The following is a 16,170-nucleotide window of genomic DNA, read 5'->3' as shown; positions in this document are numbered from 1 at the left end:
ATTTTGCTGAGGTATGGGCCATAAACATATGATTTTAAAGCAGATCTGGATCATTGACAATGAATTTTATTTTTTTCTCTGAAGTCTGGTGTATGTTGTCTGACTTGCTGGAGGTCTGCACTTTCTTAACACCCTTGTAGTTGAAACAGAAGTTGTTTTGAATCCAATGGTATCAGGCATTTGATATGACTCCTTGTAGATTTTGAGACACAGCCATTTCTGTATCATGCTTCATATTGAATATACCTTAGGAATACTATATAAAATGTCACTAAGATCTGCCCAACATAAATACTGCAACAGATGATCATTTCCTTATTGAAATTATATTGTAAGAATCCAGAATATGTGTGTATCAAAACTTATGAAGATCTGAAATTCCTAACCTATTATTCTAGAGGTGTTTTAGTGAAAAGTCAAAAAACCACAACCTCCTGTGACTAATAACTAAAAAATGTCCAGAATAACTTCAGCCTCCTACTTTGACCTATTTGGAAAATTTCAATGGATTTGTGCTAAGATCGGCTGGTACTTAAGTGAGTGTTGTAAGTGAAATGATATAATTCCACTGTAGACATTAATGGGTTAAATAAATGAGTGTCTAAACTCAGATGATTTCATAAGGTCTCAAGGACTCACTCAGTAATTTAAGTCATTGTTCCCTTGATTGTTGTAACTGAAGTGTGTTTAACATAAGCTGACAAAACTCATTTGATGGCACATACTGGACTGAACTAAGCTGCTAGAAGTCAAGAAATATTCCCAAACTTTACAGTTTCCATAATGCTTCAGTTAGAAAGTATCAAGCATATACCACCACTGCTGTTATCAGTGCCTTAAAGCAGTTTGTCGTTATTGAATCCTATCTTAATAATTACAATCACACAGCAATGGTAATTTACAATTACAAAGCACTTTATTATGAAGACCTGTGCACATGCTTATTCATGCAATTATCCAGTCAGCCAATCATGTGACAGCAGTTCACTGCATAAAATCTTGCAGATTCAGATCAGGAGCTTTAGTTAATGTTTTCATCAAACAAAATAATGGGGGAAAAATGTAATCTCAGTGACTTTGACTGTAGCATGATTGTTGAGTATTGTTGCTGACCATGTGCATCATTTTATAGCCACAATTTCTTTTAATGGCTGCTTCCAGCAGGATAATGCTCTATATCACAGAGCTAAAGCCGTCTAAAACTGGTTTCATGACCATGACAGTGAGTTCAGTGAACTTCAGTGGCCTCCAGGTCTCCAGACCTGAATTCAGTAAAACACCTTTGGGGTGTGGTAGAACAGGAAATTGGCAGCTTGAATGTGCAGCTAATGAATCTGCAGAAATGTTGTGATAAAATCATATCAACATAAACCAGAATCTCTCAGTTGCTAATAGACATTTCATCACTTTTCAAGCTGGTTGAAAGGTATTACATTTTTAAATCTCTCTATAAACAATAATCCATCAAATCTCAGAGGTGTTTGTTAACCTCTGGAAGTAGACCACATATTCACAGAAGTAGGAAATTATACTTCTTGATATGCTTAATGAATGAGAAACTGAAAAAAGTAACTGCTTGCTGCAGTTTCTCCAATGAGCAAATACTTTAAATAGAAGTGATAGTGCATGGTAATGTTGCATTAGTGATTCATTGTACTATTGCATGATTTGTATCCTGGTTCCTCTACTCAAGAGATTATGTCTTTTGTTGTGTTTCGTTTGACATCTCAAATAGTGCTGGACAGATTTCAGGGACATGGACCAGGTTCTGGCTTATGGTTCATTTCTATAAAGCACTTTGTATTTGTACTCAAGGCCTTAATTGTGATGTGTATGTGTAGAATTCTGCTTTCTCTGATTTTGTGGTTTAAAACTTATTAACGACTTGTACAACAGGAACATTATGTATTCAAATGGCCACAAATCAGTCGTATTACCATGTGGAAGATTTTGATGTCTTTTCTTTGTCTCACAGAAATAAAGAAGATTATATAGAAATCACTGAATTCTGACCTGTTTCTCCTAACCCCCTCCTTAGGAGAAATAAGGAGCAAAAGAAGAGATCAAGATCTGAGAAATCAATCCTGTCCATTTTGAGAATAACAGGAGAAACATGAGAAAAGCAGATGATCTTATGCTGTGTTACCAGCCTTCATTTGATCACAATCACAATTTCAGGTGTGTGCAGGCCAATCAAGTTTTTTAAGATCTTACTGCTGTCTTAAGAGCTGATTATTTCGACAAGTAAAGATTTTTACGAGGATGATTTTGGAGTCAAGAAATCTTATATTGAGCTTAAATTGAGCTCAATTGGGTCTGGGAGAAATAGACTAGACAAAGAAGAGATCTTATTCTTGTATTTTCCTTTCCACAGGGTAAGTCTGACTCACTTGATATTTTGGGTCATATCTGTACAAAGCCTTAATATTCCACAGATTATTTACTCTAACAAAAGGGAGCTTGGTTTACTCTTCCACCCACCAATCAGATGGAAGGCAATCTTATTTATTCCTTCAGTTTTTGTAATGTAATGTGTACATTTTAGACTGACTTTAGTTAATTAATATATTTGCTTTATTTACTACTACTACCTTATTACTATGTTTTCATTCAGCTGTAGGTTTCATTGTTTGCTTTGATTTCTAATCACTGTTTTCTCTTAGTTGAGGATGGCTCTTATGAATGTGTGCACCTGTGACAATCTGGACCATACCAAGTTTGAATATTATTTGTAGATATATTGTACAGTTTAAAAAAAAAAAATCCTTCTTGAATTGAATCATCCTTGAAAGTTTCAATGTTGTCTGTTCATCTTACCATCACCAGCTATTAGCATGGTGGTTTTTCCCAGGGAGTATTTAAAGCTGAAGATAAACTGTGCCTTGCCTTGAAAGCAGATGAGAGCAGTGACAAAAACTGTGGTCAAGACAAGACAGTTTACAACAGCCTTCACAGTCTTCACAGGAACCAAGCAGCAACCTCCAGAGCCGAAGAACACTGAAGTGCCAACACTGCAGTTCATCAAATGACCACTTGAGGCTGACTCCAACAGTGAGTCAGTCCCCACAGACTCCCATGTTAAAATGTCCAGCTTTACAGCAGAAATAAACATGTTTACAGCCTGGTACAAAAAACGATTTTAGTCTCTGTATCTAATTTCCCTCTTAATGCAAACTATATGAGAAGTTATTTTTTACATAACTCACATGTTTAAATTTTATTAAGGCTTAAAATTATGCTTATTTCAGGAATGCTGTTTTGAGTGACAGGTGGATGAACGCATGCTTGCAACAAACTGACATGCACCTAAGTCTTGGCCCCACACATGCCCCAGCTCTTTGCCCATTTTTCAATTACCTGGGAGTTAGGTGGAGTCAGGCACTGCCAAGATGGCATCAGACAACACACCTGGAGCTTGTTAGCCTGCTGCAGCTTGGTTGATGGGTGATGTTGAAGTTTTAATGCCTGTTAGTGTTAATAATTGTAAATGCCTTTTGAATTCATATGTCATCAGCTTTATGTGGCCTACAGCTTAATTTGGAGAGGATAATAACATATATTGCTTTATCTCTTGCTCTACTAATGTTGGGATTGAAGTGAATAAAAACACAAAGATGTCCAGAAAACTGCCACCAGCTCATTTGAGCAAGTACCAGGTTTTGTGCAGACCAGAAAAAGCAGAATTTTATCTTCAACAGCAACAATTTTGTGTATAATTTTTCTTGCCCCTAATTGTGTCGTGGTCAGTGACAAATTTCACTGACACATGTATGGAAAGACTTGTCCATGTTTGTTGTATCTGCAACCACACAACCACAAACTAGGCTGTATAATTACTTGATTCAGCTCTCTTAAACTCTAGCACTAATTCAACCCACAAACTGTGCCTAAACTTCATCACAAAAACCCCCCATGGGGGTTCAGACCCATGTCAAACCACCTGTTGGTTCACTGACAAAACAAAGCTTTAAAGGTCACCAGCCAAGTGACTTTCTCCTATTTTGAAGCTCTGGGAATATTAGAAGAACCCTTGGGGCTCTCGTATCAGATGTAAGATCAGGGTTTCAGATTTTGACATGATGTCATGTTTATCACTGTGTATTTTGATGCATTAACCACTTTCTATCATTAAAATAATGTGTAGGACTTTGTGGCAGAGGTTTGCACTCTGAATGACAGACTCAATGTACAAATGCACGGGATGGATGAATCACTGGATAGTCCCACTTTGCATGAAATGACCCAGAACCTTCTGTGATTGAACATTTCTTGTACATGAGTCAGTGGATTCAAAGCTACTGAAGAATAAATTTAACAAATGCAAACGTGTCCCACTTTGACACTGAATATCTAATCAATGGCTTATTCAGTGTGTAGGACATGTCAATATGCAGTGGCCCACACCCATCACTCAGTCAGCAATGGAAATTGAACACAATATGGAACATTGTTCAGATGTAAACATGACGTTGTGTTGCTCTAAGGAGGAGAAGGATTATTAGGTCTGTGTTGATGTCAGAGGCCTGCGTAAATAAGCCTCAGTGACTCAGCTCCCTCAGTCCAGGATATGCATCCTGTGGTGCATCTTTAATAAAAGTGTTGCTCTGTTTTATCAACTACAGTGTTTGTGCTGTGTCATTAAGACTTATTGTCTGTGACATGCCATTAATTTAACTGTGTCAAGACAGAAAATGTCATATTGTTATACAATATGTTACAAAATAATTCAGATTCCTACTTAGAAGCTGAATTCTTGCACAAGTACAGTATGAAATCATGTCTGCTCAGATGAAATCTGTCAACTGTGCATTTAGATGGACAATTTTTTCATGATAAATTTGACATTCATTTTGTTTTTAATGCACTTTATTGCTTTCATTTTGAATCCTTTTTTGGTATCTTTTTTTTCCAGAGGGCCAGACAGGTGTGAAGTCACATGCAGTACAACTATATATTCAACATGCAGGTCAGGGGTCTTCCTTTATCCTACTTGATGTGCTTTTTTTACCCTTGTGTTGGTGCCCTTCCACTTAAAAAAGAGAAAGGCAGAAAAACAAGAGCTGAAATTAATAGAAGTAATTGGCATCCAATTTTCTCTAATCCACATTTAATGGAACATACATTGATTTTTGATGTAACATATTTCAAACAATACTACAGATGAAAATGGCATGGACAAAAATATTGGAACCCTAATATTTTGTAGCACATTCTTTTACGGTGAATCACTGGAGTCATTCCCTCACTGTAGACCAATGCTTTTCTCTACTGGTAGTTTGGTCCAATGTTCTCTGGAAAACTGTTCCAATTCTCTCAGGTTTGATGGATGCCTTCTCCCAACTGTGAGTTTCAGAGTATATTGATGTTCAGTTGGATTAAGATCAGGACTCATAACAGGCCACTTCAGAAATGTTTTCTTCTCATTCGTTCTTGGCTGCTTTTAGATGTATGTTTGGGTCGTTAACCTGTTGGAGGAACCATGACCTGCAGCTGAGATGGAGCTTTCTGACACTGGGTAGCATGTTTCACTCTACATCACATTGGTAATCTTCTGATTTCACTGTTTCATGCAGACAGAAGAAACCCCACGTCTCCTCCATGTTTCACAGTGGGGATGGTGCTCTTTTTTCTTCTGTCAACATACAGCTGACACCACAAAGCTCTAATTTTGTCTCTGACATCTGTCCACTGGAAATTCTCCCTGATGCGTTGTGGTTTGTCTACATGCATTTTAACAAAGTTCAGTCAGTTTTTCTGCTAAGAAGACTCAAGTTCTTTACATGTACAGTTCAGTACATGTTGCAGTCCTGAGGATGCATTTATAACTGTGGTGGCATCATGGTCTGCTGGGACAGCAGCGTCTCCACTGCAGACAGGAACAGACTGAACAGATTCATTAAGAGGGCCAGCTCTGTCCTGGGCTGTAGTGGGTGACTAAGCTATCATCCCTGTTAGATAACATGTCCCACCCCATTCAGGACAGTCTGACAGCACTGAGCTCCTTCAAAGACAGGCTGAACCTGTGGTGTGTGAAGGGGAGATAGCATAGGTCTTTTCCTCCTGCTGCTGCACTCACTCGACCGCACACCAAAAACTCACCGTGACAAACTCACCATGTGCAATGATGAAGAGACACAGTCTGTACAATGTTAATTATCTGCTGTTTTTGCTATGCTTAAATAGCTGATTGTACAGTTACATTAATATCATTATTCATATTTTTTAAGTGTTTGATATTGAGATTTTGCTGCTTATTTTTGTACTGTCCACTTTGCTTTCCCCATTGTGAGTCAAATAAAGGATTATCTTATCTCTTCTCTTTTTTTTGTTTCTCTTTCAAAGTGGGCTGAGTTGTCTTCCATAGAGGCCGCTTTCATTCAGAAAGTAACATACAGTGTGACTGGACTCTGTTGTACCTTGATCCTGGAGGTCAGCTTCTATCTATGTTTTGAAGTTTTCCTTGGTTCTTTTTCCAACATTCAAACTATCTTGTTCAATCTGGGGCAGGGTTTCTTCCTCTGGCCTCATCCAGGGAGGTTGGCTACAATCCAATGGGCATTACATTTCTTGATAATATTAGCAACTGTGGTCAGAGGAGCATCAAGCTGCTTGAAGATGGTCCTGGAGCCTTTACCTAGACCATGCTTGGCAAATATTTACTTCCTCATCTCCTCAGACAACTCTCTTTTTTCTTTTGTCCTTGTTCAGTGCGGTGTACACAATGATACCAAATAGTACAATGGGGACTTTTCCTAATTTAAATCAGCTGAATGACTGATTATAAGACTGACTCTGATACTAATTGAAGACAATAGTCTGCTGGAAATTTCACTACAGTCCACTTGTTTATCACAACTTCTAAGAGTTACGAATCATTTTATCTAGGTAATTGCACAGCGGTTCAAAGCAGAGACAAAGCAGCTCAGACTAACTATTGGCGACACCACAGACGCCTCAAGGCTTTCCATGGGCTACAGCAAGCATATTTACTTTTCTTTTATTTTGGTTTGTAACTCTGACTGCTCAGGTCCAGATGAAAACATTCAGACTCACTGGCTCTTTGGAAAACATTTGTGTAAGGGTGTTCATTTTTGGTCCTGTGTGTACCAAAATCAGCAGACCTCTACACTCTAAAAAATAATGTAATGGGTTTACTCAAAAAGTTATGTTTACTTTTTGCATGGATCTTTTTAAGTTGTCCTAACTTCATTGTTAATTGAGTAATCGGTACTAGTGCAGCATAACAAGGCCAACTTAAATAGCCACATAAATACAAAGCTATATCAAGTTGAATCTAATTGTTTTTTTTGTATATATTACTGAATTTTCACATTGGTTGTACGTGATATATGTTTTAGGTACAACAAAAAATTAAGTACAATGACCATGTTTTTTTTATATATTCAAGAGATAAATCAAGTAGTGTTTACTTAATTAATTAATCAATATTCCTTGAAATGTTGTTATCTCATCATTCCAATTTAAGTTGTTGTAAATGTATACATAAACATTTTCTACTCAAAAATGTCCATGCAAAAAGTAAACATATTAATTATAGTATATGCAACTCATTTTGCTCAAGTTGGGGGAAATAATAAACAAGAACCATAATTCACAATCAAAACAGTTTATTTTATGAACATTTCGCACAAATTAAGTGCAAATATTACACAGCACCATCAAAGACTTGCTCCTGATAGTTCTCCAATTTTAAAGCTGTTTAACTTACATTTCCATTTTTTGATGATCTTGCTGTTGACATTTTGGTCAATATTTTCTTGTGTTAGTGTGTAGTTCTTTACTGTGAGTGTAGTGTGTCTTCATAGTGTGTTAGTGTGTGTAGTGTGTGTATGTAGTGTTCTAGTGTGTGTGTATGTGGTGTGTGTAGTGTGTATGTAGTATGTCACTGTGTGTAGTGTGTGTAGTATGTACAGTGTGTTATTATGTGTGTATTTAGTGTTAGTATGTGTTTATAGTGTATGTGGTGTTAGTTATTTCAATTTAGACTAGGTCTATGCCGTTTCCCTCCACTCACAATGACCGAGGATAAAACTTTTCATTAACTTAATCATAAAATGAAAAAATACTGTACCTACAGTTTATGTGCTAGGGAAAATATTGATTTGTTTGGGATTAAACAGGTTAAACAGCTCTAGATTCAGAGAACAATCATAAACGAGTAGAGTCAGTGACTTCAAACGACTGTGACTCTACTGAGGTAGAAGGACATTTCTACATTTTGGCAAACTAATGAACTATGCCTTTATGGTTATCCATCCAAATTAAGGGCAAATATAGCACCATCAAAAATGGTTAACATTCTGTGTCAGCTGAAAACAATACACTCACCAATATTCCAGCTCTCCAGACATGACAATCAACTTCAAAGACCTGAATAACATGAGCAGCAACCATCTCGGATGTGGGCTGAAAGACATTACACTGCATAATCTAGGAAGAGCAACTTGAACAGTAAGTCCATCGCAGCACAAATGAGAGGTGTCCATTTTTGATTTTCAGCTCTGAGGCTCAAAGGGGTTTCCTAGCAGCTTTTGCTTTAGAGATGTGACTTTTGGGCTGCATTTCTGACTGTCTAATTTCAGGAACACCTTCTGAAATACCTCGTGTACTTCAGCTCTCGTGGATATCTTAGATTGAGGGCATAGATGAGGCCCATCAGCAAAGCACAGGCCCTTGGCACATCCAACCCTTGCAGGACTTCTGTGCCCTCTATGATGATGGTTGTGCTGGCTGGATCAGATGCTGTAGTACCTTTGGTGACTAGGATCTTCATCACCCAACTCTCAAGATCTCCAGTTTGGCTCTCAGAATCCTGAAAGCAAGAATATCAGAAACAAATATCAGTATTCATTGTCATTAAGCTGGCACACTCAATCCTCTACACAAAAAATAGTCAGAATGTCTGAGATTTAACCTAGATATACACACAGTGTCCTGTCGATGGTGCCTGCCGCCACAGCCATGGATACTGGTTTTGCACTTGTTTCTTGTTTTAACATAGTGAAAGGCAAACGTATAGAAGAGTATTAGGGCCACTGGAAAACAAAATTTAAGGAATAATTTCTGACTTTTTTTCACCTACCACATATTCGAAAAGACTGTCCTCACTTTCCCCAAGGTAGACCACTAAGCAGCGAATGGCAACCTCTCTGCGTATTTCAACTGTGTTGATCTGAATTCAAAGAAAAAAGGTCAAGTAGATGCTTTTTTTTTTTATTTTTTACAGCAGTTAGTTTAGTTTCTCCTATTGTAAATACCATATCAGGCACCTTCAGAAGTTCCATGATTTTCTGGATCTTATATTTGGCAGCCCCTCCTCTTGACATCACCAATGGCATCAATCTTGGTATGCAATGGTCCAGATTTGCCATAAAAGTTGACTCCAGATTGGCAGTGGTTATTCATTTATATTCTTCCTTGATCTGTGTGACACAAAATAAAGCAACATGGTACAAGAGATATCAGAAGTCATACTCCTGCCAAACTGCCAATTCCAAATACAACAAAATACAAAAACATTAACCTGCTCAGGAAGAAATAGAGCAGGCCATCGTTCCTTCAAGTCACTGACAGGTGGAGCCAAGGTGACAATTTCTTGCCTCCAAGTGGAAAAGGTCCTTTCCATTTTCTCACTGATGATCTGGGAATTATTTTTCTTCTTTACCTCACTTAGAAGATCCAGTCTTTGTTGCTCAAGGTTTTCTTTGGTTTCTCCTAGTGGATGAGGTGGCAGGTAGTTTGCCTCACCCTTTTGAGCTATCTTCACGTTTTTTGCAGGCATCTTCTCATTGGCTCGCTTTTTTTGGAGGGAGTTAACATCAAGCTCAGGGCACCCAAGACCCCTAAGTTTCGATCTGTAATTGCCCATTTTAAATTTCAGTCTTTGTTGCCATCCGTAACATCCATTGTAGGACCCTGGTTCTTTCAGGCAAGGATGTTTTTGGATCAGTGCTTCTGCTACATCAGCAAATTGTGCACTTGTAGGATAAGCAACATATTCAAGGATGCTTTCAGCTAATCTCTCAAGGATGTCTGGTAGGATGGCAGTAGAGCTGAGTGGACATCCATCTTTACTGAAAGCTTCATTACCATCTGCTAACACAAGCTCTGTGTCATTGCGGAAATTTGGAGGGCCAAGACTTTGAGCGCAGATTTCCATGCTCAGGTGATGACAGTATCATTGTATCACCGGATTCAGATGAAGCAGTACTGGCAGGCTGAGCAGAGCTGCTGGCTGCACCTGTGTCTGAGCTGCTGGCTGCACCTGTGTTGGATCTATCCAGGTCAGTTACAACGAATTGGATTGAGGAGAGATCAACAATATGGACAACCTTAATTGTGCCTTTATCTTTAAGATCTTTTGTTGATGCAAGAGAAAAAAACTCTCCTCCAAAATCAACATCCTTGTAATGTAAGGTAAACTTCCCTGCTTCCAATCTATATTTCTGTGGCACAATAGACTCTAGCTCTAGCACTGTCTCCGGTACTCCACAAGGCAGTTCAAGCTTGTCAATTATATGGTCTTGAACAATAACACGAAGTGCAGCAGGTTTACTCAGATTAGATGTTTGAACATCTGTGAAGAAAAAAAACACATGATGTGACTCTAATATTTGACATAATATGTGAGCATTGCAACATCTTTGGCCTAAAGGTTTGCTGGCATACATTTCACATTTTTTGGAGCCATGATGTTAGCAGAACATAAGAATTACATACCCAGAACATCAGAATCATGAAAACCCATTTCCTTGTACATTGCATTCAGCATTCTTTCAGCAGGTGAAATATTTTCTGAAAATGTATAGCATAAAGAGAATAAAACAGTAAATACTTTCTTATTAGCTGCATCGTATCATCAGCAGTCCATTGTATGCCATTGAGCACAATGAGAGTTTGTACCTCGGGATTGCTTGTTTGCTGTGAAATCTGCGATCTTTTGCCATCACTAGATAACACAAAGACAGTGTGAAGAAATGCATCTATGGCAAGTAAATGTATCGCTTCAGAGTAACCATACGCTTCCCTGAAATGGTGTATGCAGCTAAAGGGAATATATCAGACAACTGAGCTGGCTCAAGAACTGTAAGAGTTCGTGTATTCTCAAGCTCATAGCTTCCAAGGTGCTCAATGTACCAAGCATCTAAGCATTCCACAATAAATCCAGGTATACCATCAACAACCACAATCTGAATCAGCTCTCCAAAATCAGGAAGGCCACTTGTTGAACCACAAGCTAAGATCATTCCAGTGGCATATCTAGTGCCACTGTAACAGACCGTGTTAGCCAAGTGAATACAAGACTTACCAGGGTACTTGGCTTCCACTGCTGTCTTGATGTCCTCTCTCAGCACAGTCAAATCTATCTCTGACAGTTTGGTCACCTGCAATGAAGGTTGGACAACCTTATTGTCATGTAGATGATAGGCAATCATCATCTGATGCTTCACTGAGAGAGAGAGAAGAATGTTGCAGAAGGAGTGAGTATGTCTGACAACACGTTTAAAGAAACTATGTTTAGCTTCAAACCTCATTGTCCACAGTGACACAAGTGGTCCAAAAGCCTTTATCAACTGAGGATAATGTTCTATGTAATGATGCTTTGGAGTGAGTCTTTGACCAGGGAAAGCTTCACAGAATCTGTGTCGATGCTCTGATATCTTACTGTCCAAGAAACAAATAGTCTCATCTGTATGGACTGGGGCTACAACAAGTTCTACTATGTCCTTGAGGTTGAGAAGAAACTGCCATGTTGGGTCACTCACCGGTATCCTTGTGCCAATGATGAAAGGAAGGAGTCGCAGCAAAGCCCAATTTTCATGTGCATTCCCACCAACAGTTTTTTTAACAGTAAAATTAAGGGGTACTGATTGTGGTGCATCCTTCTTATCTGTCCACTTATATGGAAACTCTCTGATCAATTTATTCAGCTCTGAGAGAGTGAAATATTTGTTCTTAATCAAGGTATCCAGGCACAGTGCTACTTCTTTTGGTATGACACCTTCAAAAAGATCATGCAGCAAATCAGGGGGGTAGCCTGACAGAACATCAAAATACTTAAGTTTTTCTGTTAGTGGACATTGTTGCTTTACGCCACAGCTATGGTATCCACTCACCTGTGCAGTCTGAACATGCACTGTGTGGTCTTCTTTGGTCCGGGGAGGGAATTTTCCTGTTTTAACCTCACAGTCTTGCAATTTGGAGCGTTCTCCAAGACACCATCTACAGATGTATGAACTTGAAAAACTCTCAACAAATCCACTGACGGAATGAGCGCCAAGGTTGTCTGCAATGACAGAAAAGACAGTACCTTTAACTTGTCTGCCAAGAGAGGGAATGTAAAGTCCATCCTCCTCAAGACTACAAAGATCTTTGAGAAGTGGCTCCAACACAGCATTATATCCATATTGTTTTATGTCCTCAGCTTTGCATAGAATGGCTAAAAATATTGAGGTCAGTGAGGACCGGCGCAATGGTGGTACATTTGCAAGAACCCAATAGACAGCAGTGATTTTGTGCTTTTTTCTCGATGTTCCAAGTGGATTGCACACTTCAAATTCATCCACATATAAATTGAGAGCTATTGCTAGATCATTTTCAGAAAATAATTTATTAGTTTTAAAGTGGGTACCATCATGAAATGACGTGTACTGAGTTTCTGTGTTTTCTGTGTTCTGTATTTTTTTACCACTGTTCATTAGGAAATCTTGCATTTCCTTCTTCTTAAAAATCTCAGATAAAGACTTCAGAATAGGTACATACTGATAGCTTCTTCGCTCCCGGGCATTAAGCACATATTCAACTGGCTCCACCACAGAGAAATGCTCCTTAAAATATTCATTTCTCTTGTAGGCGGTGAACAGAGGACCATCACTCCTCAATGCTTGGCTGATGGGGTTGGATTTACAGAGTTCTGTTGCAATGTCAGTGATCACAGAATCATCAAGTTGACATTTATGCTTTGCAAAGCATGACTGCAAAATTTCTTTCATAACAGGACCAGATGCAGAACTAGCAATAAAGTTTAGCTCTTCGACCATCTCATTAATACACTGTTTGGGCACATTAAATATGCTTTCCAATTTCAGAAAGAGGTGGGCAAGATTAGCTTCAATTATGTTAGGCAATTCTTTCCTTTCTTCATCACAACCCTCTCCACACTCAATATCTTCATCATCAGGATCATCCCCTGCATTAACAGGATTCACATCCCTGTTTACAAGCTCAGCCTTGAAGTCATCCAGTGAGTGTGGAGTGTGTTTGCGTGTCCTGTGAGAGGCGAAAGTACCATAAATGTTCGTTTTGAAATGGCAGTTTTCAAAAACGCATGTGATAGTTTCATGTTTTTTTAAATGATAAAAAATATGCTCAAAGTACTCCCTCTCTGTGGTGATGGAGCTTAGGGTACAACATGGACATTTAAAAGACAAGACATCATTCACCTTTGTTGTTTTATAAGATGAATGACTTCTTGTCATGTGTGATTTAAGGCTGGCCCATGTTTTGAAAGAGCAATAGCATTCCCAATAGAGACAAGGCAGAAATTGCCCACAATGCACATGTCGTAGCCGGTAGTGTTTTAAAAGCTCAGTCTTTCTGGGAGTTTCATATTTACAAATTTTACAGCACCAGTTCATTGTGAAAAGGATTCGGTGAAAACGTTCTAAACAATAAACCAGTGGACAATCAATAGCTGTTGCTAGCGAGCTACTAAAATGGCGGCTGTAAGGCTTACCTTTCAAGTGGTATGGACAGCCACGTAGTAGGTTAATGGTCCTCCAGCAATAATTAAGATCCGGACAGAGGACTTGTCAGCTGTTCCAAAGCGAAAAGATGAAATTCCAAAGCAGACAGTAGCTCTGTGCAAACAAGCAGACACAAGTGCCTCACTTTCCAAACAGGCCGCACGTGGAGTCTCACCCAGGTTTCAAAAGATTATTTGAGCTGAACCAACTTAATATTTGAGACAAATTGAGCTGATGCGCTTTTATGCATTCAAATTACACAGGAAAATGAGTCTGGATATATATTTTTTTTCCAAGTTGGTTTAGCTAGATAAATCTAGTAGGTTGCTTAGTTAAACAAATAAATGCTGCAAACTTAAATGTTTATATTGAAATTGCATATTTATTTAAGTTGAATTTACTACCCCCATGCTTTATTCTTTAGAGTGAGAGTGTACAAGAATGTGACGTGTGGTTGTTGTAGTTTTATATTATTGTTATTTTGTTTGTTTGTTTTTAACCAGGTTGATTTTGATTTATACTGTATCCTCTTATATGAGCTTATTTTTTGCATCATGAATGACAGGGCTAGTGTCACTTGCATTATTCACACTAAGAAATGTGACTCTTATAACTGGGGTGGAAATTTTTGAAGGCACTAAATAGTGAATAAAGTTCTGGACACTTAAATAAAAATAAAATCGCGGACATTAAATATAGTGCACTATAATGGAGTGATTTCAGACTGACCTTGGCCTTTATGGGATTTGTTGCTGATAGGAAAAATATATGCCGTAAACCTTATCATTTACAAGTGCTATATAAGCAAACCAGTCCTGTCTTCTGGTTCACTCCTGATCCACGATTATTTTAAAAGGATTAATCAGTAGATGTTGTTTACACTTGGCTCTGATTTCTTAATCTATCAACAGCAGTCTGGCAGTTTATATGTCAATTTATATTTTGACTAAGACTTTAGGCAAGGCAAGGCAAGGCATCTTTATTTATATAACGCATTTCATACCAAGGCAACTCAATGTGCTTTACATAAAAAAAGAACAGCATAAAACAGCATAAAAACAAAAGAAAACATAGAGTTAAAAGCAGGGGCAAAAAAGTAAAATAGAAGAAAATAGAGTTTTAAGTTCTTAAAAAGAGCTCAGCTATAAGCACATGAAAAGAGAAATGTTTTTAACCTGGATTTAAAAGTGCTTACAGTTGGGGCTGATCTCAGTTCTGCTGGTAGTTTGTTCCAGTTGTGTGCAGCATAACAACTAAATGCTGCAACACCATTTCTGGTCTGAACTCTGTGCTCCACTATCTGACCTGAGTCAGTAGATCTCAGAGCTCTACTGGGTTTATACTCTACTAACATGTCATTCATGTATTCTGGACCTAACCCATTCAGTGATTTGTAGACCAGTAGCAGAACTTTAAAATCTATTCTGTAGCTGACTGGGAGCCAATGTAAGGTCTTAAGAACTGGGGTGATGTGATCGGATCTCTTTGTTCTGGTTAAAACTCGAGCTGCAGCGTTCTGAATGAGCTGCAGCTGTTTGATACTTTTTTGGGGGAGTCCAGTCAGAAGACCGTTACAGTAATCAAGTCTACTGGAGATGAAAGCATTAATCAGCTTCTCCTGATCAGTTTGGGACATGAAACCTTTAATTCTGGATATGTTCTTAAGTTGATAAAAGGCTGATTTGGTGACTGATTTGATATGGCTGTTGAAGGTCAGATCTGAGTCTATCAGCACGCCAAGGTTTCGGACTTGGTCTTTAGCTTCTATAGACAGTGACTCAAGGTGTTTGCTGACAGCAACCCTCTTCTCTTTATTGCCAAAAACAACAGTAAGTCTGTGTACATGTACAACATGTACCTTGTATGTCAACATACATTCAGGGTAGTCTGAATGATCCTGGATATATTGTTAATATATTTATCATATACAGCAGATTGAAGCAAACATGTCATGAGACAAAGCTGCTCTTGTTGTCATCCTGGTGGGCAGAGCACAGGATCCACTGAGTGCAAACTAGCTGCTTACTTTACAGTACATTTCACTCATTTGGCAAAAGTGAAACAGTGAAAAAAGTGAATTTGCAATAAATGCAACACATTACTCGCTCATCAAATGTGATGGCAGAAAAGGAAGTCAGGATGAAATTATTAGTAAAGAATAAAATGGTAATGACTTATGTTTTCCAATCCATCAGGAAAAGTAAATCCATGAGGACAGGGGGACAGCTGATAGACTCAAGTGCTAGTTTCAAAGTGAAAATCATCTCTCTTCCTCTGATCCACTCAAGACAGCAGGTAAACCTGCCTGAGGGAGTGGAGGTGATTTATCAACAGAAGTGGTAAAAAAAAGGATAAAATAAAACAGCCTGTTTGGTAATTCAGTCCTTACAAAAATGTAAACATC

At 38.4% G+C, this 16,170-nt stretch overlaps 1 protein-coding gene and 1 long non-coding RNA gene across 4 annotated transcripts in view; both read right to left on the bottom strand.

Moving 5' to 3' along the window:
- LOC139628022 (mucin-5AC-like) overlaps positions 1-16,170 on the bottom strand; it is a 117,364-nt gene that overhangs the window by 51,363 nt on the left and 49,831 nt on the right. The gene's annotated exons all lie outside the window — the stretch shown is intronic.
- On the bottom strand, positions 7,397-12,511 carry LOC139628060 (uncharacterized). 3 transcript variants are annotated; one of them, XR_011692670.1, is made up of 5 exons: positions 9,545-12,511; positions 9,291-9,443; positions 9,104-9,193; positions 8,950-9,007; positions 7,397-8,833 (listed from the first exon to the last, which is right to left on the bottom strand). It is a non-coding gene; the product is annotated as an uncharacterized lncRNA (long non-coding RNA). The 3 variants fall into 3 exon arrangements; XR_011692672.1 differs by having other exon boundaries at positions 7,397-9,443; positions 9,545-10,597; positions 10,741-10,815; positions 10,924-10,969; positions 11,330-12,511; XR_011692671.1 differs by having other exon boundaries at positions 7,397-9,443; positions 9,545-10,597; positions 10,741-12,511.

This window comes from Trachinotus anak, unplaced genomic scaffold, assembly GCF_046630095.1.
Source record: "Trachinotus anak isolate AG129_WGS33_773 ecotype Australia unplaced genomic scaffold, CSIRO_AGI_Tana_v1 ptg000011l, whole genome shotgun sequence".
Taxonomy (NCBI): domain Eukaryota; kingdom Metazoa; phylum Chordata; class Actinopteri; order Carangiformes; family Carangidae; genus Trachinotus; species Trachinotus anak.
Note: the sequence above shows the minus strand (reverse complement) of the source record. Positions and strands in the feature narration are given on the sequence as shown.